This window comes from Ceratotherium simum, chromosome Y (assembly GCF_057802395.1).
Source record: "Ceratotherium simum simum isolate JZ-2026a chromosome Y, ASM5780239v1, whole genome shotgun sequence".
Taxonomy (NCBI): domain Eukaryota; kingdom Metazoa; phylum Chordata; class Mammalia; order Perissodactyla; family Rhinocerotidae; genus Ceratotherium; species Ceratotherium simum.
The window spans coordinates 5,771,192-5,798,129 of record NC_141941.1 but is presented as its reverse complement, the minus strand read 5'-3'; the positions used below and the strand labels follow the sequence as shown (position 1 = coordinate 5,798,129).

Here is a 26,938-nt window from a genome sequence, read left to right as displayed (position 1 = left end):
CGAGCACAAGCTTTTCCTGCAGTCTCCATGTCTGATCCTTCACACCAACCAGGTATAGCTGATAAACAGATTTCTCAATTGGAAGGTCCAAAGCCACCTTTATGAAAAGTACCCCACCCAGTAAACTGCTCACACACTATTTTGTCCTTTCCAAATACTGGAACACTTATGGAGAAGCCCGAGAACAATTTCACCATGAGCCATTTATTCAGGACACAGTAGCGCATCCATTTTGGGTGAATTGATTGAATTGCTCATGCATGGATTCGGCAACATTTGCTGGGCTCACACATGCCAGGTAATTATAAAAGTGTGTGTGTGCGTGTGTGTGTGTATGTGTGTGTGTGTTTGAGAGGGCAGACTTTTTGGTCTTTAGCACAACTCTCTTACACATCTGTCTTTCACCTTGCAGGAGAAGTGCACTGAGTTCTGTACAGGATAGTTACCATCACAGCTCACCCACCTCCTTTCTGCTGCCTCTTCCTGATCTATCGCATCATTGCCCTCTGGGCTCTGCATGAAGTTCAATAACAATAATAACAAGAAAAACAAACAAACAAAAAACCAAACAAATAAACAAACCACCAAAAAAAAATCTCCCCTGAGATTTCGTGTATGAAAACTAAGCTGACCCCAAGCAGGAATAGCCAAAAAACTCTCTGAGTGTCCAGAGAAGCACCAAGGAGAAATTTTGTTGAAAGAAGTCTTGGTTCTGAAATGATCCAAGGCATCAGCAGTAAACACAAATTCTCCCAGGTAAAGTACCCTCAATGCCAGCCTCATAGAAATTCCACAGAGATAGATCCAAATGAAAAAAAAAGTACAATCAAAATATCATAAATGTATGATTTTCATCCACCATGTGTGATACTCATTAGAATCAAACAGTAGGATACAACCCCAAAAGATAGCAGACACTAAAATTGTCAATGTAAAATACAAAATAAATATATATTAAATATCTAAAAAATAAAAATAAAAGAAATTAACAACATGAGTAAGGAATATGATACCATAAAAATGGCCAGGCAGATTTTTGAGAGACTGCCAAGCAGAATTTTTTAAATGGGGGAAAAAAAAAAAAAAAGACAGTTGAAATTTTAAAAACCAATGGAAGAATTACAAGCAGATTAAGATAGCTGAGGTGAATTATAATATAGATGTGTAGAAATAATGCAGAATGGACAACAGAGAGGTGAAGAAGTAGAAAAATTAAAAAGAAGTTTTAGATTTAACTGATTAAATGACAAGGTCCAAAATATATTTAAATGGAATACAAGGAGATCTGTTTTAAATGCCGAAGAGGCAATATTAAAAGAAAATAGTTGAGAACTTTCAAGATTTGATAAGAGATAAATTTTCATAAGCAGAAAGATCAGCCAATCTCAAGCAGGATAATTAACAAGAAAGTCATATCACATGACTAGTCAAATTGATAATATCAAAGACAACGAGACAGAAATTTTAAGTCTAAAATGAATATATTAGGAAAAAAATTGTTAAAGATTCTTGTGCTAAGAACTCAAACCAAGCAGTTAAAGAAATAGAATAAACTCAAGGAAATTACTCAAAAATGTATGAGGATGGTAATAATAAAGACAGCACAAACTAATAAAATAGAAAACAAAGAAATAAAAGAGTAGAAGAGAGCTAAATACTGAATCTCTTAAAGGAAAGGTAAGATTGATAACCATCTGGAAAGCTGACCTAGCAAGAAACAAAGAAATGAAGCACATACAATTGATGCTAGAAACAAACTGGGGAAGATAACTACATTATGCCAAAAATTTAAAAATTTAAATTATACACATTCCTTGCAAAATATTAAGACAAATTCAAAAAGAAATTGAGATCCTGCATAATCCGATACACATTAAGCAGAAATGGTATCATTATGCTTCTGCATATTGTGTGTGTATGTTATGTTTCACAAGAAAAAATTTAGAAAAGGCATATCACAGTGTGACCAGAGATTCCCAGACTTCTTTGCAAACTTTTCTGTAAAGAACCAGATAATAAATATTTTAGGCTCTGTGGGCGAAAGAATCTCTTTCTAACAACTCAAGTCTGCCGTTGTACTACAAATGCAGCCATAGACTGCTGCCCGTGAGCGGCTGTAGCTGTCGTCCAATATATTTGGCCCAGAGGCTATAGTTTGCCAACCGCTGGTATAGAGGGAGGAGCATATAATGAGAACAATGGTTTCACATTTCCTTAGAATGCTTTTCTGCTAATAGGAGAAAATGACTGCATGACAATGAATTAATATTTTATCCCTCCACGGTCCTTTCTGGAACACAACACATTCAACCAAAAGAAATATCAGACCAGGACATTTTTTTTTTTTTGAAAGTAGTCATGCACTCTACACTTGAGGAAGGCCAGCTCTGATTTTTATCATCTCTTTCCCCCGTGTTATACCTCACAGACTCCATTAAAGAACGCACAATGATCTCATGGATCAAACTGGCTTGAATTCTAAGCTACCTGGGGAATGTCATGTCCCTTCAATACCAGGGTTTTGTAAGCCTAGGGGGCATTCCTAAGAGGCAAACAGCTCTGATTAGACTCTGCATTGACGAGCCCTGTTGGAAATGTGGCAGCAGCTTGTGAAGCAGACGCAGTGGACCTCTGCCTTCCAGCGCCTGTAACAAGCCTCCTCGGGTCTCTGACCCCTTTTTCCCCATTAGCTGCTTACTCCAATGAGGAATAAAAGGTATATTCCCTCGTGTCACAAAGAAGCTGTTCGGAAGGCCTTAACTCCGAGTTCAGGGCATAAAGATTAAAAGAGCATCCCCAACCTCTCCAAATCAGCCTTGAAGAAATTAATTTAGCAGAAACCTTGAGCCCCTCTAGAGACAGAAACTCTTAAGGTTATGTTGCTCTCCTGGATACCTTTACAAACAGCAGGGGTATCAGGCACATGAGGAAAAACATGATGCGCTGCTCAACAAATGTGAAACATAACACCACCACAAGACAAACAAAGGTCGTATTGATTGAGAAAAATCATTTCTGAAACCACAGCGATTTCATTCATGTTTAAGGCTGGGTTTGGGGCATGCATTTTCCTATAAAAACAGTGTGATACCATCTTTTACATAACTCTTATGCTTGCCACCACTCAGGTTAGTTTTGCCAATTACTCCTTAACAAAGAAAATATATTTATGTAAAGAAAAACCAAGGAAAACAATGACAAAATCTGGACTGCTTTCTGGATGCATAAATTTAGGAAATTTGCACTATAATTCTTTAATAATCGTGGATAATATTTTAGTAACCTCTGCAATGAACTTTGCACAAAGTTAACACTCACTAAATAACTGCTGAATCCATGAATAACTTTCCTGCTGACATTAATACATGACTGTGCCTCTGTTACTGAGGGTATGTCTTAACCACATACTGCATCTTCAGAAATGCCATAGATAGATACATACATACATAGATACATAAATAAATTGATACATGATAGATACATACATACATCCATACATACATACATAGATGATTGATAGACAGATAGGAATAAAGTAAATGAGCATTCATTTATTGAACTTTGCTAAATCTCAAAGCCTCCATGTATAATCTCTTTTTCAGTTGTCCAGAGGAAGAAATTGAAGCTCATGGAAGTTAAAATGGGATCATACAGACAAGAAGTGAGTCATGCCCCTAATCCTTGACTCTGCTTGACTCCTATAACTGTTTTCTTCTTCTGTTTCCTACAAGAGTGGCATTCTTAGGATATACTTAGCCGAGATAGTTTAGGACTGTGGATTCCTTCTATATTAAAATTGCTACCATGATAACACACATATACATGTATGATAAACAGCAGGAGGTGCATATAATGAGAACAATGATATATACATGTGTGAGTATCATATATATCATATGTATGTGTGTGTATATATATATAGGAATAAAGTAAATATATAGATTTTTTTTTTTGCACAAACTTCCTTCATTCCACATAAAGTTAATGTCAGACACTCTCAAAATTCAAGATTGATTAGGAAAAGAAAGGGTCTTTACATGGACTAGCACAGAAAGAACCCTCTTCCAAAATTTTAATAGGCTGTAGAATGACATTTTAGAATTTTTAGAAAATAAATATACATTTATTTAGAATTTATATTTTCAGGATAGGCTCAAAAGAAGCCCTAATGTGCAAACATTGTGTAGGAAAGGAATAGAAAGTGACTAGTTTGGTATTCTGGGTACTCGGGCACTTGCCGCACTTTATCCCTGATGCATTTAAGTTAGGTGATTCCCAGATTGGGAGGAGCCTCATGACCTTGCCCAAATGTCCATCCATTCATGTCCCTCCTCATCTGGATGGGCCTCTTCAACTTGTCACTCCACTTGAAAGCCCTGACCATGGGCATGTGATGGAGGTGACTTTTTCTCATGTTTTCTCAAGCAATCACCTTTCTGTGCCAAGATAGGAATGTTCTTTGGCTACTTTCCCAGACTTTTCAAGGAGTTAGCAGTACTTCTGCATACGCATTTGGTGGTCAACAAGTACAGTCAGAATAAATACAATACACTCTCCTCTGTGTTTGCACAGTCTACATACATCGCTCTGATCAACCAGCTTTAGCCGCTACTTTAAAAGGTAACCTAATTTGTCCTTTCAATCAGCCTTTCATTTAGGGAGATGTGGTTTTGAGCATTTGCAATTAGCCCTAAATTTCATGTCAGTTCCTAATACAAGAGAAAGCAATTCCTTGGCCAAAGGGCAACTCTCCTAAGACATTCTAAGCCTTATTATGGTTACTGTTATTATTATTAGTCTCCCAGTCCCATAGAAATGCATATTCTTCATAAAGGTGCAGAGGTCATCCCTTAGGGTCAAATGTCTGGGTCACATTAAACTGATGTTTTCCAATAAACTAGCTGTCCAACGTTATTGGAGATCTGAACGCTATGAAGGAAACTAACCACATGGCACTTATTATACTGTTTAAGAAATGAATCTATTTTTTTCTCTCCATGGTAAAAAACTTGTCGTGTTCAAAAGCATACAGACATATATATCTTCTGGCAAGGTCTTTGCCTCCATTCTTTAGTATGTTTTGATGTTAAAAGCTCTAATATCCCCTAAGAATGCAAAACACGCATCATCAGAGCACTGTGAATCCATTCCCTAAACTTTTTCTTCACATATAACAACTAAGGTTTTCTCTTGCTGCTGCTCATAAAACCCATCCAGTAGGAGAGACAGGAAGACCTGGAGGCAGCAAGAGAGGACAGACTTGCAACGGGATGACACCACGAATACCCTGCAACATATTTCTTGGAATGATGGGAAAATACATTCAATCTACAAGCTGTTTCCTCTAATCTGAAAAGACAGGTGCTCTATAAACCCTCCATCTTCCTAATCTAGACCTCTTCTTCCATCTTCCAGCAGGGCATAGAGAGAAGAAACTATCCCCTCGTGGCAGCAAGTAGCCAGAATCCATAATTTTGCACACACACATAGAAGGCCTCCTTAAGTTCTGCATTGCGTATGTCTGTACAAATGCTAAAGGGAACATAACATAGCTACAGAAATGCAATGAGGGAAACGTCTGAACTTCAGGGTCTGAACAGCAGTGGAGACTGATACTTCTCAGAAATGATTATATTGGCCTGAAATAACAAAGAGACACATACAATGATCCTGATGGGACTTGGACCAATATAGATCCCAGAAAAGGGTTTGACAGCACAGAGGGCTAGAGAGATAAAAGAGGATGGTGGTGTTCCTCCCCTCACACACCTTTTCCTTCCACAGATATTTACCAAAGGCCTGCTCTGTGCTGGGCACTGGATTAAGAACTGAAATACAACAGTGAGCAAACCAGCCCTCACGCAGCTCAGTGTATGATGCTGCACAAGCAGAACAGTCCCCAACTCAAACCTTGCCAAGACCTTTGTAAACTCCTCAATAAAAGTAAATTCTCAAACGTGAACAGGAGAATCACACTGTGTTTGCCGTACATAAGCAGTGTGCAGACAAGCACAAATATGCTCACTAGCAATTATGTCCAGTTTACTGTGCTAACCTACTATTTTACAGTCCTAAGGATAAGAATAACTCCTGAGATCACTAAAGAGAAATTCCACACCAGGAGGATCCAGCTGACAGCTGCTGCTGAGACGCAGATGGCAGGAAGGTAACTTAAAGGAGGTGCCTACCAAACTTTATGTCTCTTTGAAGGAGCAAATGTGAAGTAAGCCTCTCAAGAAGCAAAAAGAGGATATTTGTCTCCCCATGTCTGTCACCATGCTCACTGGGTAACTTTCCTTTTTCTAGATTTACAACAACTTGCCTTGCTACTGGACAAGTCCCTTTTCTAAGTTTCTACTATCAAATAACACAAGCTTTTGGGACAGAAGAGACGGTCGACAAATAAGAAATGTGGATGAATTAAATATTTAGGTATATGCATACCTAGTTTGAATTGTTAAGATTGTGACCAAATCAAAACAATTTAAAGGTCCAATTATAACAACTTATGAAGGCTGTTGGAAAAGGAGCAGTGATTTAGATTCTCAAATGTTCTGTGTCCAGTCAGTTGTGCGCTGATTATAAGAGGTAACCAAGGAACGGTGTTCTTAGCTGTTTACCTGTATTACTACATTTTATGAAGACCCAGGCCACACACCTTCCAGCTGACATTTTGATCAGTCTTATCAATATCATTTTCTTCTGTCTCTAAAGCTTAGTGAAGACAGCATTCATCAAATGATGGCTTTACTTTCACAGCACCATATAATTTTATAATGAAAACTATAAAAGTAAAAGTGATGTTGTGGATCATATTCTCAAGCTTATTATTTTATACATGAAAAGACTGAGGACCCAGAAAATAAATGAAATCCTAAGTTTTATATTCCTTTAGTGGTGAAGCAAAAACTAAAGCAAGTGTGTCTTCAGGGACCTGATTCTTTTTCTGCTAAATTTTGGATCACCTTCAGCTTTTATTTGTTTTCATTTGAGTTAAATTCATGGGTTTTTAAATTTTGTACTCTAGACTTGTATACTTATTATATTACCACTCGGGTTTGAAGCAGGTTGACAGTAAACTTTATGTGTTACAGATCTGTGAAATAAATACAGTATTTGCAAAGTCAACATGAAGGATGCTATGTAACAAAAACAAGCCAAAAATGTGATTTGGCCTCAACTAAATAAAACAAATAAGTGATTCGGTGATTCTTTTCCATTTACCTAGTGTTGTTGAAGCATGATACTTAAGAGCTAAAAATATTTTAAAACATGGGCTTAGCTCATCTTTTGTACATTTGCCCTCTTCATAAAGTTTCTGAAAATGATGAAGTACTTGCTTTGTCCTCTAAATGGAGGAACGTTTCACAGAAATACACCCTGCTGGACAGGATGATGCTCCAGAACATCCTCAAATCCTGCCCATTCCTAACCTAACTCCACAGCATTTGACAGTGTCTATTAAGAATTGCTCCTGTCAGTAGCAAAACTAATTGCATTGCAACACTTATGCATGCTATTGTGAAAAAATAGGGCCCCTGCATTCATTGAATGAGTTCTGGCTACTTTAAGTATACACTCACAAATTGCATACATTTTTAAATGGTGCCATTTTTTTTTAGCTCATGCAGGTATTACTGGTGAAGAATGTTAAGTTCTGTGCATGGGGAACACCATGCAAGTTCCCAGGAGAAGGGTCCTTTTTTTTAAGCAAAAACATATTTCTGCAAAAATTATAATTTCCTGTCTTTAGGAAAAAACTTCATCTTCCTTTTTAACAAATAATGCCATAAGAACAGAACATTCCATAGGGCTGGCTCTAGGTTCGTATATGTGTATATCACCCTCTGCCACGTGATTAGAAAACAGAGAGAAACTCTATTTCTCTAGAAGTCTACCCAGTTTCTGTATGTAGGCCTTGTTCTCTGTCTTCACGTCTGCTCAGATCACCCCCCTTTAAGGGAAAAGCAAAACACAAAAGAGCAACACCTCACTGTTTCTTCAAGCTGTGATGCATGTTTTCTGCATTTTTGTTCTGTGCCTATTGCCTCTCTATCCACACCTCCCCTCTTCAAACACCTGCAATATGATTTCTCTCTCTTATCTACCGACTGTGAGTTCCTGGAGTTAGGAATTGCCTCCTTTGCTGAAATCTAGGTGCCTGTTATTGCCTGTCACTCCGGACCTCTCGTCTACATTGAACTCTGCTGGCATTCACTCCTGCACCTTTGCTCTCTCCTGGCACCAAGTGATCATATCACACCATTGCCGATCCTATATCATGCCCTACCCCCTCGCTGTCTTTCGTTTTCAGCAACCTATTCCTTAGTTCTGAGCTTATCCAAGGTTCTCGTTTGGTGTTCTCTATATTCATCCTTTTGGAAAATAAATCCCTTCTTCTTCCATTGCAACCTCTTGATATTAAATCCCATCTAAATATCTGCAGATATCATCCCTCATCTGTGTTCTCCTCTTATATCCTCGGTGCCAATAGCCTGCTTGATTATTTTTTTATCAACTTGAGCACATTGATTATCTATCAAACTGAACCATGCTTTCCCCTATTGTTTCTTCTTTCCAACTTTCTTGCCGGTCACACCACAATTCTGCTATGTTGCTAGAAGACTCAGAATGTGTGGCTATCTTTGATGGTTCTATTTCCTTTAGCTTCTGTTAGCACAAGTTTGCTGCATACCTATTAATATAAAGCAACATGCAAGATTCTTTGTAATACTCTTTTGGTGTATTCCTTCCTCTATTTATCTAAACAGCCAATGCTTTTTTCCTTAGTCTATATGTTGTTGCTCCACCCCATCCACTCACAGAAAGCTTTACACAGCACTTGCTTCGTTTCTTCTTACATGAAGCCCCATACCCCTGCCTGTCTTTCAAGTCCTTTAATAATTTCCCCGTGATTCCCTTGATGCGCCCTCCATTCTAGTTACAGCTTTCTCCCAATAATAACTAAATCCTTCATTTTTCACAAAACTTCTGAAGGCAGAGAGCCCCCCTTAAGGAGGGCGGGAGTTCATTGATATATTCTTTGTTACCAAGTTGGTCTTGGGTATAAAGTGAATTCCTGTCTAACATGCTTGTCCCTATAACACCTGCCATTAAAAAAATCTCTCTGCGTCCAGAAGTTATGTGAATATTGCAAAGCCCCCTTTTAAGTTCTAGCATCATAGGGGAGTCTTTGTGGCTTAGGAAGGACCTCCTCTGCTGCTACTGCATTCCTATAGCTCTCCCCATCACACTGCTCGCCTCCCCAACATCCACCCTCTCCTTCTTCCTTAGTATCAGAACATACTGTTGAGGATGACAGTGTACTCAGTGAAAATATTCACCATCCTAGATTCCCTTGCAACTAGGGGTAGCCATGGGAAAAAGAAGGCAGACTTGCAAGTGCATGCTTTTGCTCTTAATTTTTTCCATTTCTTCCCACCAACACCTTAGACCTAAGCTTGGAGCTGCAAGAGCCATCATGCAGGAATTCCCAATTCAGAGCAAAAAAATTCCCAGAGTCTAAGTCCTCAAGTGATTGATCTGCAAAGCAGTCCTGGGCTACCTACATCCCGAGTTCTTGTTGTGTGAGAAAAAAATAAATGAATTTACTCCTTTACATCACTACTGCATCGTTTTGCTGTTACTCACAGCTGGCAAACTACACATTCTGGTGCTGCAAAACAACTGTGCATTGTTACCAATTGTGTGTTCATGCATTTTATATACCATATCCCCAACTATATTATAAGAACATATCAAAAGTAAAAAAAACCTAAATAAATATTATCTTTTTAGACTCAATTGGCTATTTTCCTTAGACTCAACTTTCATCAGCTCTTGAGCTTGTCTTTCTATTTGTGTTAGTTCTCCAACATCTCAGAGTTCAGAAGCTAATGAATGACTTCTATGAATAGTGAGTGTCATTAAATTAAGCACCTCCCTTAACCTAACTATAGAAATGGCAATGTTTGGCCATACTATGTGGACAAATAGTCAAATTAACCATTATATATCATTATCAAACACTGAAGCTTAAACATTCTGTATATTTTTGGCAATACAGTTAAGCTTATTCATTTCAATCCACCTTGCATTATGTTTTTTACTGTAGAACATGGTTCTGTGCCCTCTCTTACTCTATCTTTGGACGGGGAACCATGCTCACTGGGTGTCAAGTTACAGCAGGTATCATACTAGGCGCAGGGTTCAATCTAGTTGTTTGTGGATGGGTTTGTTGTTTCCTAGATGGGCCGTGACATAACCCCTTTCTTCTCCTCAATGCAGCTTCCTAAGGAGAATGTCACAGCAAATGAGATAGTGACAGAGACTTTCAGGAAGGTCCCATCAGGAAAGTCAGGATGGAACAGAAGGAGGGCCTCAGGGCTCTTTGCTCTTATCCAGTGTAATGGTTTCCTCTCAACGGTCAGGAATCGCTGAACGTAACAGAGAGGAATGCTTGGGAGGGATGAAAGACATCCCTGTAGGGCTTCAAACCCTGAAACATAATCCCTTTGTCATCTTTCCAAGGAGAGCTCTTTGAGGGTGAGTGTCCATCAGTCCTCTTTAAATGGAACCTTTAATCCATCCAGCTCGGGCCATGGAATCTGCCCTGTTTAGTGATGCCTCTGTGATAAGCGGCATGGAGAAAAGAGCACTGTTCACGCAGGACCTTATGAGGAAGCATGGCCTGGCCACACACCTGTCACCAGGAGTCTCTGCTAGGATGGTACCTGTTAAGCAGTGGGCGGCCGGCTCAACGGGGGCAGCAGCCCATGTCAGGCCTCAGTCAATGGCTTCATAACCATCCAGGCAACTTCTTAGGCTCACTAGGAGAAAGCCGACAAACGAGAGAATAAGGTCATGCATTCACCTACTGGACTCTGAAGTCAAGAGAAACTCACACACACACACACACACACACACACACCAATGAGAAACATTCTGGTCTCTGCCTCCGAATACCATCAACTTAGCTTTAAAAGATACAGTTAGAATTAGCCACAGAGCCTATGCAATTTAAATAACTTCAATTGCATTGTATATATTTATTTTTTTCAAATAATGTTAAACTTGATTAAAACTGTTCAGGATAATAATGTAAAAAATGAAGAAAGATATCTGTTCAAACCATCAGGTTCTATTTGCAGAAAGAGGGGTGAAAACCTAAAACCCAAGTTATCACTCACAACTATAAATGGAAAATAAAAATAACAAAAATGTAGAGCTCCTAATTAATCCTGGATTAATTAACTAGGTAGTAATTAATCAGCTATTACTCATTATCCTGACAAATGATTTAGTAGCCCCACAACTCCCCAGTGCTCCAATGGGCTGTAACAAATCTTACGGTGCACAGGTGTGCTGTGCATGGCAGAGATAAATTCCAAAGACGAGCAGGGAGATTCCTTTTTTCCTCTCATGGAGAGCTCCTACTTGGGAACATCTGAGCCACAGTTTGCTTTGTTCTTAAAATGTAAGGCACTGAAACTAAGATGAACAGAAGACCTTTCATGTTTTCACAATGCATCCTCGTTCGTCTTTGGTCATGTCTAAACCTGGCTGAGACTCAGGTTTTCAGCTTTAACAAGGGACTTCTAGAGTGCTTACGGGGCTAATGTCCAATAGCCATTTTCATAGTAGATATTCAAATATTAAATCACAAACTTCCCCTACTACGCACATACCATGTATAAAGTCTAGGTCATTTTTAAAAATTGAGTATATTTACAAAACTTATATAAATAAATATGGAGTCTATACATTCTGTCTTCTCTCGGACTATGTTAGCTACATCAGTCCACCTTATTTAACTCAAATTTGGTTTCCAGTGATTCTATTGTTCTTCTCTAAGTATTTTCTGACTGCCATACTCTGGGTGGTCAACTTCCTTGTCAAACAGACATCTTTGTAAATGTTAACGATAGTCATACCTCGATATTGAGGGAAGACAGGAAATCATGAAAGTTTGATATAAGACCTCCTACTCCAGCATTTGGATTGAGTTATATATAGAAAGCAAATTAAAAGAAAACCCCAAACTTCAGAAGACAGAACATCTGATTTCACAAGTATTTCAGCAGTTGAAAAGCCTTCTCGTCGAGGATGTATACAACCTGGAGAAGGAAGGAAGAGGATGAAGGAGACGGGGAGGCAGAAAGGGATATTATTTACATCCCATCTTCCTCCTTAACTGCCTTAGAGGTAATTCATTTATGAAATACAGACATTTCAGTACATACTGCACAATGTTCTCTCTGGATTCTCTTTTCTATTTCAAGCTTGATCTCATAAGCATCATTTTCAAAACTTCATGGAAATCTTGAAAAACTTGATGTAGTTTCCCATAATTGCCAAAGTTTCATCAATTTAGTCTTAATCTTCCAAATAATCAAGATATTTTACTTTTTCCCATTCCATTATTTTGCATTAAGCATAAATTTTCATGTTTTAAAACTGGCCACTAATGTACCTCTAATTCACTTTTTTTCCTGCATGAAATAGAATTTTAAAATATTAGAAATCCCATTATTTCTTTCAAAAGTATACTTGTATAAAATGACATTTAACCTGGGCAACGGCAGGAGGAGCAAAGACTTCTGGGAATAACTATTACAAGGGCTTTTCAAGGTCTCCAGTTCTAAGACACAATCCTTAATCTGAGATGTATTTAAATTTTGCCCCAAATTTTAGTAACAGAATCTCTAGATGCCCATACAACTTTCCATCAAAGACACTGCATTTCCTGGCCTCCCTTGCAAATGGATGTGGCTGTGTGGTTAAGTTCTGGCCAACGAGCAGAAGCAAAGGGTTACTTCTGGATAGTAGCTTTTGAGGATTAGGAGGAATGGCATCCTTCTTCTTTATCGTCTTCCATTCTGCTTTCTAGAATGTGTATGTGAAGCTTAGAGCTCCAGCAGCCATATTAGTGCATGAGGCATGGTGGACTGGCTGGTGGGAGGAAGCCCAGGTCTTTGATGACTTTGTTAGGCAAGGATATCATCCCTCCAGAATTTATGTGAGTTAAGATGAACTTTTATTTTTTCAAGCTGCAACTACTTGTGTCTAACTATTACGTAATGCTAAATAATACAGAAGCCTTGCGATTCAAACACGGCTCAACCCAGGAGGTTTCTCAGAAAAATCTAGCCCTGTTCTCATGAGCCCTTCAGGCGTGGAGGTATCAATCCTCCTGGTGTTCATAGCTTGAAGAACACAGAACCCCATGCCTTTTCTGTGCTGGGTATAGGAATCTTCTGTGGGATTCTCTAAGTTCCTATGAGACCTGCTATCTCCCTTGGGATTTATCGAGGAAGCATGGTTCCTATCTTTAGGATTTCCTGAAAAGGGGTGTGGTAAGGTTGCAGGTAAATTATAGGATTCCCAGTTAAATCTGAATTTCAGATAAACACTGAAAAAAAAACGTTGGTATGTCACATGGGCTTCCAGCTTCCATCAGCTGCCAAAACATAGCAGTTGCTGAAATAAAAGTGAAGCAGGAAGCAGGAAAACTATAAAATAAGACCAGTAACCCCACAAACAAGGCGTCTGGGGGCTATTGAGTGTAAAGGCAAACAGTCTTATGTAGCCCAATCTACCTTGAGGATGACCTCTGTATTATAGGCTTAAACAGAACTAAAGGTTCATGGTGGTGATGTTGGATTGTTGACCACAAAAATTAAAGTCTCTAGGTTCTATTGCAGGGCAAAGGGATGGGCAATATATTTTGTAAGGTTTTTTTTCCTGTAAAAATGGATGAACATGCCTTAAAAATACACATGGTTTAAAAGGCTTCTGTTTTCAATAAAGTTGACACATATGGAAAGCCTCAGTCATTCTATGATGCTGAATAAACTAGGATGGCCAAAGATGTCTACCTTATTTTTTGTTTTTTTGTTTTTTTTTCCTTGTAGCATAAATAGTCTTCTAATGACCTAAAGTATTAATATGCTTTGCCAGGTGCCTAATTTAATTACAAGAAAAATAAAAATATAGTACTTACATGTATTTACATGTCTCCATTGGTATTTTCTGACATATTTTAAAAACTTGAAGTAATTTTACGTGGAAAAAAAATCTAGCCATTTACCTCAGTGAAATGAAACAGAAATGTTTTTGAGCTGTAGCTCAGAAAGAAGAGGGATGCTCGAGCTAGTTCTAAAACACAGTGTATTAATCATGAATTCATATATGATGAAGCACTCAACTTCTATCAGTTTGCCCTCCCCAAGAACAGCATCTGTTTAACGTTTTTAGAGCTGGTACAAGGCTTCCTATGTTACCCACACATTTAAACAGCAACAGACCTGACTTGTAGACTCCTCTCCATCTGACTCCAAAGTCACAGACAACATCGTTTTGTTTTCACTCAAATAGCCCCTGGCTCAGCAGTGCTTCTATGTACTTCTTATTTTAGGAAATTAAATTTCCATAATTTCATCAGATCAAAATGATCTCTACCTATTGCATTCTTAGTCGAGTAAAACCTTACCACATATGCTTTTGCTGTTCTGGTTGTTGTTGGTGAAACCAAAGCACCAGAAAGTGTAAAAATTGTCAGAAATACAAGATGTACGGTCAGGAATATGAATAAAAAATTTCCCCTAAAGTTTCATTGGCATCTAAGGGATGCTTTTAAAGTTGATGGTCTCGACTGCGATTGTTATAATCTAATTAATACAATTCTTTATTACTCACCCCAAACCAAAGACAGATTTGAAAACAGAACAAAGAAAGAGGGACCATCCATAAAAGACACTTCTGATGACCTACAAAGGCTGGAGCCAAAACCAACACCAATCACACGCTGAATTGAAACATTTTCTGGCAGAATCTCTTTTGCTAGTGCCCATAAAAATGAATAGTAACACTTTTCAAGATTCTTAAATTTCAGAAACGCCTTTTATTGAGTGTGACTCTGCTGCCTTATTAGACAGAGGCTGGTTTATATTACAGACACTTGGGGCCCTTGGTGCTCAAGTTACATTTGCTAAACTGAATTCTTCTAGTGTGTTATTAGAGATTTGTCCATGGGAAGAAGTTGCATTCCTTATCATTTTACACCAAATCCTTTAGCTCACCTCAATGTTATATAGTAAATTACCTGTGTGCTGATGCCTTCAATAAACTTAGACAGTGTTAAAAACTTATATTCTGAAATGACTGCTTATGTCCAAGGTACGTCTCTAAAGGATGGTGAAAAATAGGCATTCTTTTTTCCAAATCTGCTCTGTTCCTGGGTTCAGATATTCAGTGTGTATTTCTCTGAGGGAAAAATATATTTGACGTTTCCTCCAAGTAATCCTATCTCAAAAATTATCTGAATCCATTCTGTTCATGAGAATGGGGCTACTGAATGTAAAGGCAAGTAAGACAGTAGGAATTTAGGTAACAAGAATTTGGGTACTGAAAGACAATTAATGTACTCTGTTTAGCTCATATATATTTGTTATACTTATTGTGATGTCCCCCCAGTTTTTCCATTAAACTTTACATACGTGGTGGTAATGTATCAATCAGGGCAAATATCAGAATATAATGCTAATGTATACTGTGAAGGAGATAATATCACAGCTTGTTCTTTTTCAACAAACTATTTAACTCTGGTTACTTATACCGAGTCTACTCACCATATATATATGGCTTAGAAAGGAAAGATTTAAATTCCTTTATGTAGAAGTTCTAGTTAACCCCCCAACACAATTCAAATTGAGTCACAAGGATTGAAATCAGAGTTTGGAAGACGAAGGAAAGCATGATGGTAAGGAAAGAGGAATGGGGTCGGAGGCTCTGTAGGGCAGGCTTCAGAGGAGGGCCCAAAGAGATTTGTTAAAGCCAAAATGTGACCGAGGTCAGCACTTGGAGCGGGCTTGGTAGATTAGCTGAGGTTCATGGTTAGCTAAGTCCAGATAGTACAATTGACTCACTCACAGCAAACAGTCATGATTTCACCACCAGGCTGTTTACCTGCTGGTTCTGACCAGTTTTCAGAGAAGCTGTTGTCCTACACATATCGTCCCTTCTTCAGGGTCCAGGCCTCTCACTATCTTGCAATTACTCAACCACCCCCCTCCCCCGGCTCAATGGTCCACGGATTCTCATTTCTATTAATCCCAGGATGTATCGAAGAACATAAATTATAAAGAAGGGACACTGAAATGGAAAGGAGGCAAAGAGGAGAGAGAAAAAAGCACAGGAAGAGACAGAGAAGGAGGGGTAGGAGGAGGAAGGAAGGTTTTCAAGAATGTGAGAAGTATTGCATGTGCTCATATTGGGGGCGTGGGGGAGAGAGAATGGACTCAAAATTTAAAAGCAAAGAAGGAAGACGGAAAGTGCTCACCATTCAGGGGCTGGAAATCCTACATCCACTTCCTTAGCACACCAAAATTTCCAGTTTTTAAAAAAAATACATGTGAATACACAACACTCACACCCCAAGTAATAGAACTTTTCAGAAATTTCTTTGGGAACCTATTCACACCCCCAAGCTACAAAACTTTCCAGATATTTCTTTGGGATCCATAGAAGAGACAAGTGCTAGATCTAAAAAGTAAACATATTTCATTTGGAAACAGATTTAAATAAGCGAGAGGAGGTAATGCTGTGAGCATCCATCCATTCTTCTTTACTGCTTCAAAACTAGACAGCCAGATGCTAGTACCCGAATTCCTTTGCCTGAGGGCTCGCTCTTGAAGTCAGAGCCCACTTTACCTGCCTGAACTGCTGAGGAGTGGACACCTCCAGAAGCAGCTCTCCATCAGTGAGTGACAGAGTTGAGTCTGCGTATAAACGCTCCCGCTTCCTTTGCGCTCAGAGGGGATAACTCTGTGGTATGTTCCACTCTCCCTTCCAGAATTTCCAGGGGATTTTAAGTTCCAGTCACCCACAGGGGTAACCTGGGTGATAACAAATAACGCTATCGGCTGCCCTCCTTCCCTTGTCTCAGCTCCACTCCCCTACCACTGTCCCCCTGGGCCCCGTCCTGAACTACTTGCACAGGAATCCTTATCTCAGGGCTAGCTTCTGGGGGATCACAAACTCAAGAAGGAAGTAACTTCAATGAAGGTAATATATGCATTTGAAAAGAAGGGGATTTCCTTCAGAACACAAAAGGGATATGACAATGCAGATCTTGAGAATCTGAGAATAAAGATTTCTTTGTTAGCTAAGATTTTTAGTAGAATATATGACTTAAAGTTCTGATGATTATAGAGAGAATGATTCCCTCATTATCAATGTGTGTGTGTGTTTCCCCTACAAGACCCACAATGATCAACAGATAGAAGCCTGAATTAGTAGATAAGAATTAAAAGTAACATGCCCAGGGGAGAGTAGAAAATTCTATAGAGAGCACAGAAGTCAGATCCTTGGAGATAGAGAGGCAGCTTTACCTTTTCTTCTCATTACTTTGGAAATTGGAAAAAAGGAAGGAAGAAATAAAAAAGACAATGGCTAGTTTTCTAGGAGGTGACTGAGAATAAGGGCTTTTGTTTGTTTAGGGACTGAAGGAATCCCACGAAGACTGAAAAATGTATTTGGTGGAAAAGTGTAAGTGCTGCAAATTGGAAATAGAAGGTGGAGAAAAATGCTGTCAGAGACAAAATGCACCAGACAGTTAAGATGTTTGTATTCAGGCTGTTGCAAAAGAGAGAGCACCCCAGATGTGAAGATCAGAGTATCTCCTCGAGGCTCTTATAGAGCGGGATAAACAAGTTCCAGAGGGGCTGATTAACAGCTGGGGTTGTTTTGCAAGCACAAGTCTCAATCAGTTAGCTGAACTGGAAACACTTCTCTGTGGTTAGCTAGTTCCAGGGGACAAATTGTTCTAATCTCAGCTAATCACTCATGAGATAAAGAATGGAAAGCTGAGGGTCTGTGTCTGTGCTTGTCAACAGGTTCAGGCCACAATGGAAAGGTCAGTGTGTGTTCTTGTCACAGGCAAACATGGGAGTCATCTGCAAGTCTTAGGGGTGTCATGAGAAAGCCTGGACAGTGAGTCTCATCTACGTCATATGGGGAAGGCTGGTTCTCTGCGCTAAGCCATGGTCCAGAACACAAACCAAGAGTTGAACTCTGAGGGTATCTAGTCCAGAGGATTCCAAGAGACCAACTGATGAAAAGTTTTCAATAAAGCAGCACCACTGCATAATTCTTGAAAGCCAAGATGTCAAAGCTCTTGGTGATGTTGTCCACAGTCTTGGTTAAGGGCATGCATGACCTGAGCATTTATGAGCCCACCTTAGTGGCCAGAGAATGGCTTGTCCAGGAAAAATCCAAGCCTGTGCACGGTCCGCTGCAGGGATGAATCCTCCAAAATTTCTATCAAGTTTCTGGCTTTAGCTCACAGAACTTCTCCAGATCCTGGGAGAAAAGGTCAGCTACAATGCAATATAGAGTCCCAATAAAGACCTTGGCAGTCAAGTTTTAGTTCTCTGTGACTCAAAGTCAGGCAGAGGGGAGAAAACAAATGGAAATGTTAGTTTAGAGGCCTGTAGCCAGATACTGAAGGAAACTGGAAGGACTGAAGACTGGTAAGGGTTGACAATTTGTGTGAGGTAACACGACAAGTATAAAGGAAGGGGTATACCTCAACTGCTGTGTTTCTGACTTGGAAATCTCCTAAAAAGATTTTAGTTTACTGAGAAAGGGAACACAGGAAGGGGTAGTGACTAGAAAATGAGGTTACTAATTCACAGGGAAAGAACAAACAGAAGCAATGTGAACTAGACCACATTTTATTTTGAAGTTTTTCCCCAGGAGATCTGCCTGAGACACAGGTCCCATCAGCATACGGGTGGGAGGTGGCTGAAGTCACTCGTGGGAGTAGATGAGATTATTGGCAGAGAGTATCTGGTGTGAGAACAGGAGACTCAAAGGAGTCAAATTAGGAACTGACTGAGAAGTTCCTAATCTGACTGAAGTAGCCAATTTAGGAAATTTAGGAAACAGACCAAGAAGCGGGAACAGAAGAGGGTGGTGAGGACCAGAAGGAGGTGAGATAAGATCAAGACTAACAAGGATATGACATAAGGAGCCACTTGGAATATTCTCAGGTTGCAGATAGAAGTGGCTTTGCAATGGGTTGAGGCGTATATGATTACAGGCTAATATTCATCGAGGCCAAACTCTATGGTAAGTGCTTCACATAGATCAAATCATTTAACTAAGAGATACCATCATCCCTATTTTAGTAAACAAAGAAGCTGGAGCAGAGCTGTTCTTGCCAAACCATACACCCAATAGGTATAAAAGCCCATAGGTCTGTCTGACACCAAAGACCGTGTGTTTAAATACCAGCACACACTGTCTTTTGTAGGAAATGAAAAATAGAGGTAGTGGATGCTTAACCCTCTTTCTAGAAGCTTGGCTGAGAGAAGAATGATAATAATAGCTAGAACTTATTGAATATGTGCATGGGTGGACACAGTTCTACTCGCTTACAACTGTCTACTAATTTAATCCTCACAACCACCCAATGACATAGATGCCATCATCTTCAGAAAGAGTGAGCTGAGTCAGAAGAGAAGCTACGAGGTAGAGGATATGTGTTTGACTTTTGTTAAGTTGGCAGTGACTTAGGGATGTCATGAGAGAAAAGAGCAAAGACAGAGAATGGGTTAGAAGTATAGGGAGAGCTGGCAAATTGGATACAATGGCTGTAAATGAGAAGCAACAATTCAAATCTAGAAATTCAAGAATGTAAGCCTGGGAGAAAATATCTGAGGAAGGATTAAAGGGGAAAAGTACAGAATTCTTACTGTTTCAGGAGATTAGTATAGATTGTCTGTACCGACAATCTCCACATGGAGAAGGGAAAGAGGAAGCTCGAGTAAGCACTTGATCGGAATGAAGAATAAGAAAATAAATAAAACAAGGCAACCTGCAGACTAGTCAGAAACTAGTTAGTCTGATTCTCTAATTCCTTGGGATCCTACAACCCCAGGGAGAGGCTCAAGCTATCCTGAGTTAGGGAGATTATCTGGGATTATCCAGGTGGGCCCAGTGTAATCACAAGGGTCCTTGTAAGAGGGAGGCAGGAGGGTCAGAGTCAGAGGAAGAGATGAGAGAAAGGAAACAGAGGTCAGAATGATGCAGGACCACAAGCCAGGGAACGCAGGTAGCCTCTAGAAGCTGCAAAAGACAAGAAAAGAGATTCACCTCTGGAGCCTCCAGAAGGAACAGCCCTGCTGACACGCTGATCTTAGCCAGAATATTCAGGGCATGGGATCTGCGGATGGAGATGATGGGAAAGCCCCCCTTCAACAACAGTACAGCCTTGCAAACCACTTTCCCTGCTCCTCACACCCTTAGCAGAGGTCTGATTTTTTTTTTCCCCAGCTGAGTTGGGCTGAAATGGTCTTGCAAGCATTTTTTAGTTTATACGTTTTAAGAAATAATGTTTTTCAGAGTAATCATTTTATGGATATGTAAAAATCTGTTCCTAAGCAATATCAGTCCTCGAACTCATGGTTATGAAATATTGTTAATTTCTTCTGATAGCTATTTAACTGACTCCAAAAAGGAACTGCTGATTAACAGACCAATGTTATAGTTGATGTTGACTTGTGAGAAAAGGTAGATGGGTGGGCATTGGATTCCTCCCTTGACTTAGTCCTTTCAACAGTATTTTTGGTCACCTGGATGATGATATGGACGTTCCCAAGGACACGATTTGGAAAGAACAGTCAACGAGTTAGAAAAGAGAATCCACATCTCGACAGTTTGAAATAAACTGGAATTGCAATTAAGACCAACATGATTTATTTTTAACGTGAGGGCACAAATATTATATCAACATTAATAGGAACTCAAAAAGAACAATGAAAAGGATAAAGAAGTCTACCCCCAATCCTGCAACCTAGTAATATTTTTTTGACTTGATTTTCATAAATTACTCAGAGATATTATTTTAACATAATGGTGAAATACATAAAATCTTGAATTTATAATTAAACAAATCCATAAATATTAAATATGGGAGAATAGTATATAAAACTACTTTAAAAAGTTGCTTTACTATAAGTTCAATATAAATCAAGAGTGTAATTACTGTCTCAAAAGCTAATGCAATTCTGACTTCATTAATGGAACTATGAACATCAAGAAAAATAAATAATAGCTGTAATCCACTTCACCTCTTTAGAGAACCCTAAGAGTGTTTGTTCTCAGTACTGAGCAATTTGACATGAGTATTGGCAGTCTGGAGAGATGTTTCAAAAGGTGAACCTAACAGAGAAAGCACGGAACTCTCCTTTGGGAAAGAGAGCTGGGAAAATGGAGCAAAGACCTGGAGTGGAGACACAATATTTGAGACAACAATCCTCAAATACCAGAAGTTGTTTCATTTAGAAAACTTTAAAAACTATTCAGCATTGCTGGGAAGGACAGCCAGAGAAACAGGCAGAGGGATTCCAGAGAGATCTTTTGTTTCAGAACAAGTACGACTTTTAAATCTCTTCAAAGATGGTTGTCTCAGAAGGTAGTGAGTTCCTCATTCTTTAATGAAGGTCTGTGTAGGGTTTTTGGTGAGAGTATCTACGAATTAAGAAGGCAGCTGAATTGGAAAAACTCTTTTTCCAATATAACATTCTATAATCCTTACTCCTATGAGATCCAAATTTCCAAAAATTAAATTTTTGTGTTGCTCTCCTTCCCCCTTCCACCCACCCTCCCACTGTAGTCTGTGCAAAACGAATATCATGGCTTAATGGAGCGGAGAATCCATGACTTTCCTATTCATGAAATTCCATAACTTGTCGCTATAGCTCTTTGAAAGTGTAGAAACTATAGTATGTATCTCTAGTTTTATAATGCAAACATCTCCCTCTCTTCCAATGCATGTGAACAATGTTGGACATTTAATCAAGTGATGAAAAAGAGATGTAGTAAAGGACAATAGAATTTTGTTTCAAATTTTGTCAAAATACAAGAGTCTTTCCCAACTAAACAAAGGGGAAAGCATTTGGCAAATCCAATATTTTCTGATTTTTATTTGACTTACTTTTCTATTCGACTTGGCTCTGCTGTGACCTATTGAAGCCAAGAACAATTAGAACACAAAGAGGGTTTTGAAATATTTGAACTTAATTCACAAAGTTAAAGGAAAGTGGACATTATACACTCAGGAGCCAAGCTATGAGTAAGAAGTAAAATATACACCATAAAATGATTCCCTTGAAATTTCCTACTGTAACAACGGCCATAAAAATTCCAAATTTCATGAAGCCAAATGCAATACTAAACACCTGACAAAAAGGCACCATATTGAACACACCATGATTTTTATTTTTGTAATGTTGAGGTAAGAAATGTCAGCATTGGATATTTACAACATTCCAAAATTAACTTACTTCAAAAAATATTTAAATGGACATTTATCCAATCTGGCAAATTTTTGTATTTTTCCTTTAGGCATTAATTGAAGATCTTCCCACCTGATAATGACATAGGACAGTATGGAGCCAAATGGGTGGTATTTGAGATAGTTGAGTGGACATCCAAGAAATGGGAGAGGGGGAGATTATAATCTAGGTAAATGGGCAGCAGCATTGTTGCCTTTAAATGAGCTATTCCTTATGTCCTCAGGATTACATGGCAGCAATCGATGACATTAAACCATTGTAGGGTGTGTCTCTACACAGAGATGGGGATTGTTTTCTGCAAACACACTGAATTTACGCACCAAATTCATCCACATCCTTCCAAGCAGTCACTGTGAAGGCTTTACTTAATAATGCTGCCCTTCCCTCAATCATTTTTGGATTCTCTCCTTTTACAGTGTCCTAATATCTGAACTACATTTTTTAGAACATTAGCAGTGGCGCATCTTTAATCTTCTATGTTGGTTTTGACTTGATGATGCAGCAAACAATCATGCTGGGCAAAGAAAGGCTGGTAGATATGGTGAACTAAGGTGACAGTTAATTCAATTTTCAATATAAAAAGAAATCATGAAACATTTTCTTGAAATAACACTGAAAGCAATCAGAAGATAGTTTCCCAAATCACGATTTAAATAAGTTCATAAACTCACCCCAAGACCCCTGCAAATACTTATCAAAATCAGGAAACAGTGTTTCCTAACCACTAGTCTGAGAACAAATGCTGCTGAACAAGAAATTTTTACAAATCCATAAATGCTTCACTCTTAAAACCTAATTTTCTAAAATGCATTAACTTATTTAATGACTAGATTAGGATTTATTTGCTATTATATTTGGAAGATATAGGCAGTCTTGTATCTTTTCTAAAGGCTCTAAAAGGAACGGAAACATATTATAGGCATATATTTTTAATCTTAAAAAGATAATTTTCAGTTAACATCTGAATCTGTTAAATTAATGAACCATCAGTGTAATGAATAATGAATTTCAATCATTTTATGAGAGCTATGACTCACTACAAGTATGGAATTGTCTTTGTTCTCCCTACAATTTCTCTGCAGCTCTCAGCATTTTTTCCCCATACCTCGCCATTCCATGCTTTCCCTCTCCTACATGCTACTTTGCCATCTCAGCTTTATAAAAACAAGCTTCTCTTCCCACTTGCCTGTGGAGAGGGCTGTATCAGTCCCCTTCAAATGCTAAACACCTCATTACTCCTGTCACGTGTTTGGAACGCACTGAAACCTCAGCCTGGTCTTTCTGTGGGTCCCCACTTGTCAGCTATGGACTATTAACACATCACTCCAACAGTTACTTACAGGCCTCCAGCTTCCCTGGGTCAGACACCTCTGAGGTGCTCTGCCTAGCAGTGAAAGTTGTCAGAGAAAGACATAAGAAAGACTCATTTTATGCCTTTTCCAGTTACCATCCGGTCAGTTCTACCTTAAGCAAGTGAGTGGATTAACCCTTGCAATCCTCATATTTTAGGAAGATTTCGTAAATGCCTCTTTGTGGAATTATATGGTGAGTCTCAAAATTCTACTGAGGAAATCTTTATAATACATGGAAACTCCTCTGAGGGACCATCTTTAAAACAATTGATCTAAAAATAGTATGTCTTGCTTTTCTATTTCAGGACCTGACACAATTCCTGGTACCTGCTGTAATCAATATGTGCTCTCTCCACTGAAAGTTTTAATTAACAAAAGGAAGAAATAATGGATGGATGGATGGATGGATGGGTGGATGGATGGATGGATGGATCAACCAATGAAGACCTGGCTGACTGGTTCTGGCCAGGAAATTTCTTTTTTTATTTCATTTTCTTCATTTGTTGTTCGGACTTCACATGAAAAATTGAGATTCTGTATTTTATTTGCAAGTTACTTTTTAAACCCACTTAATTTTATTAAAAATATATTTTTTCAACAAAAAGTTGCCTAGCTTGAATTTAACTCTATCAGTGACATCATCAAAAATCGATTATCTCCAAGGCTAGTGGTCACCTCAACCTCCTATGGGAAACATGTTTTGAAATCTTAAGTGAACAAAAAAAGTTTTCTGAAGCAAATATGTATTGATAATAAACACACTCTAGACTCCAGGTTACAAGTCAATGATCCTTGGAACTACTGAAAAAAATTTGTAATGTTACAGAGAAGCTCTCTGTTCTTTTAGTCAGACTTGCAACTTTGTGATGATAAAATTCAGAATGAGCATAGATTTATCTTTAATTTTTAATAACACTAGTGTAACTATTTATTGATCTTCACCAGGTTGGTCTGACAAAACATAAGTTAGCATCTCAGAGCACGAGCGTACACATATTCCATTTTCTTTTCAGGGTTGTCTAATAACTGCGGCTTAAAGCCCATAGCTACTGCTTTGGTTACAAGTTTAAACCAAGGATGGATTTAAATTTGCTTTTAATTTTAAGATAAATTTTAAAAAATAAAAAAGAGAACAATGTGGGGCTTATAATGTTTTAAGATCACTCCTAACCCTAACAGTCACTAGTTCTGGCCAGTAAGTTTCTTTAAAGCAGGGCTCACGTGTGATTGAGTTTTGAATCTTCCACAGTGCCCAGCACTCTCCTATACATATAGTAGGAGCTCAAAAGTTCTTCATTAATTGGTACAGAAGTGAATCTTGTTCCTACCTCTGTTTTTACATAGGATCAAAAATAATTCATCCTGTGATCAGCTCCTGGATCAGCCCCACATTAACCTGCATTTGGCAAATACCACATACATACAGTATTCACAGCTCACAGTCTCTGACTTCATAGGTCTTTGAGATTAAATACAAGAGCATTCTTTAAAAAATGTATGACATAATAAAGGGGTAGATGATAAATACTAAGAAGCTACGCAGATTATGAGTGTTGTAGGACTAAAGAATTCAGAGCTAGGGGCATAGTGTCAGAAACAAAGGCTTGACTGGTAGTAGGACAAACCATCCCAAGGAGGGCGAAAATAGAGAGATAGGACACAACACAGTCTATTTCCACTTGTGGTGGAAGTGAGTAGCTAGGAAGCCGTGCAACATCAGGGATGTCAGCTGGTGGTCTAATTGATGACCAGCTTCGAGACGACAGGGCATGGCTTCATGACAGTGTGCAGCAGTTTTCCTTGTATAACTGGGTTTTTTATGGGGTCAGAGTTCAGGACTGGGATAAGGCAAGTCCTTACCCCCTCAGGAATGAAGATGCTACTAGGACAGAGACATGGACAAAAAGTGGTGACTTGGTGGCTGGTGGCAAGCACAGCCCAGTTCTGGATCAGAGGTGTGAACTCAAAGCAGATCTGGGTTCCATCCCCACTTTCTCACCACATCCCTGTTGACCTCTCCACCATCTCCTACTCTAACATACATGTATACTGAGTTAGCTGGAGAGCAGGCATTTTAGCCTAGACACTGTTACCTCACAGGGTAACCCTAGTAACTTGAGAGTCCCTTCCACCTATATGCTCACAAAACATAATGTAGGTTCTAAATAGTAACACAATCTCCTCTGCAAGCTCTTCCAATACTGCCCCCAACGCTCCAACGCTCTGTCCCTAGTGCCTTCTTAAATCTTCATTGGTAAGGCTTGGTGGTGTCACCCTGGCTCTATCAATGTGCTGAAGAATTGGAAGTCTGTATGTCCTGCTCAACTGTGTATTCAACTACCCACTAGATTTATCTAAGCTCTTGTCTTATGTATTCAACTACCCACCAGATTTTTCCAAAGAAATGTCCTGCCATGCCCCAAACTGAGGATATCCCTAAACTAAAATCATTAACTTGCCCGTGCAATATCCTTCTCCCCCTCTGTTCCTAGCGACTCAAATCAAAACCTTGGATATCTCTCTTCCCTTTCCTAAAACCTCACCTCCAACTGGTAAACAGGCCCATATACTTTCTTTAAAATGTGCCTTCATCATTCATCGGTTCCAATCCTACTGTTAAGTTAGCTCTGGTTTTCAAAATCTCCTTCCTGGATGGTGGCAGTAGAGTTCTAAACATCTTATCTCCCTCCTCTCACATGCTACATTTTTCCACACTGCCAATAGAGGGGTTTTCCAAGTCACAATGCTGACCGTGGAACTCCCCAACTTAAACTCTTTCATAGCTCCCCAGGGTCTACTTGATAGCATACGAAACATGGCCTTCAGAGCCCTCTACTGTCTGTCCCTACCAGTGTCCACAGCCTCCTTTCCTGCAATGGACCCTTACTCACTGATGCTGGTGACAAACTGATGACTTCCATTTGCCCAAAGTCACAATTGTGTCATGTATCCATGCCATTGTTCCTATTGCTATTTGTACCCAAACTACCTTTTTCCTTGCTACCTAGAATATCCTTACCTGCCTGACATGTCACCTGTTAAGACACAGTTCAAATATCTCTGCTGGGAAGCTTTTCCTAAGCATCTTCTCGGGCACCACGTAGAAGTGACCTCTCCATTCTTTGCAACCTCTGGAGGTCAGAGGCCACACCTAGCATGTGCAGTGTCAGGCCCTTAGCAGACACTCAAGAGATGTCTGAACACATAGTATAAATTTTGCATAAT

General features: G+C 39.1%; 1 long non-coding RNA gene across 1 annotated transcript in view; it reads right to left on the bottom strand.

Annotated features, from left to right (window-relative positions):
• Positions 1-1,591: 1,591 nt before the first annotated feature.
• LOC147911627 (uncharacterized) overlaps positions 1,592-26,938 on the bottom strand; it is a 98,642-nt gene continuing 73,295 nt past the window's right edge. The window contains exon 4 of the long non-coding RNA XR_015550803.1: positions 1,592-10,829. This is a non-coding gene — a long non-coding RNA (uncharacterized LOC147911627). The remainder of the gene's footprint in view (positions 10,830-26,938) is intronic.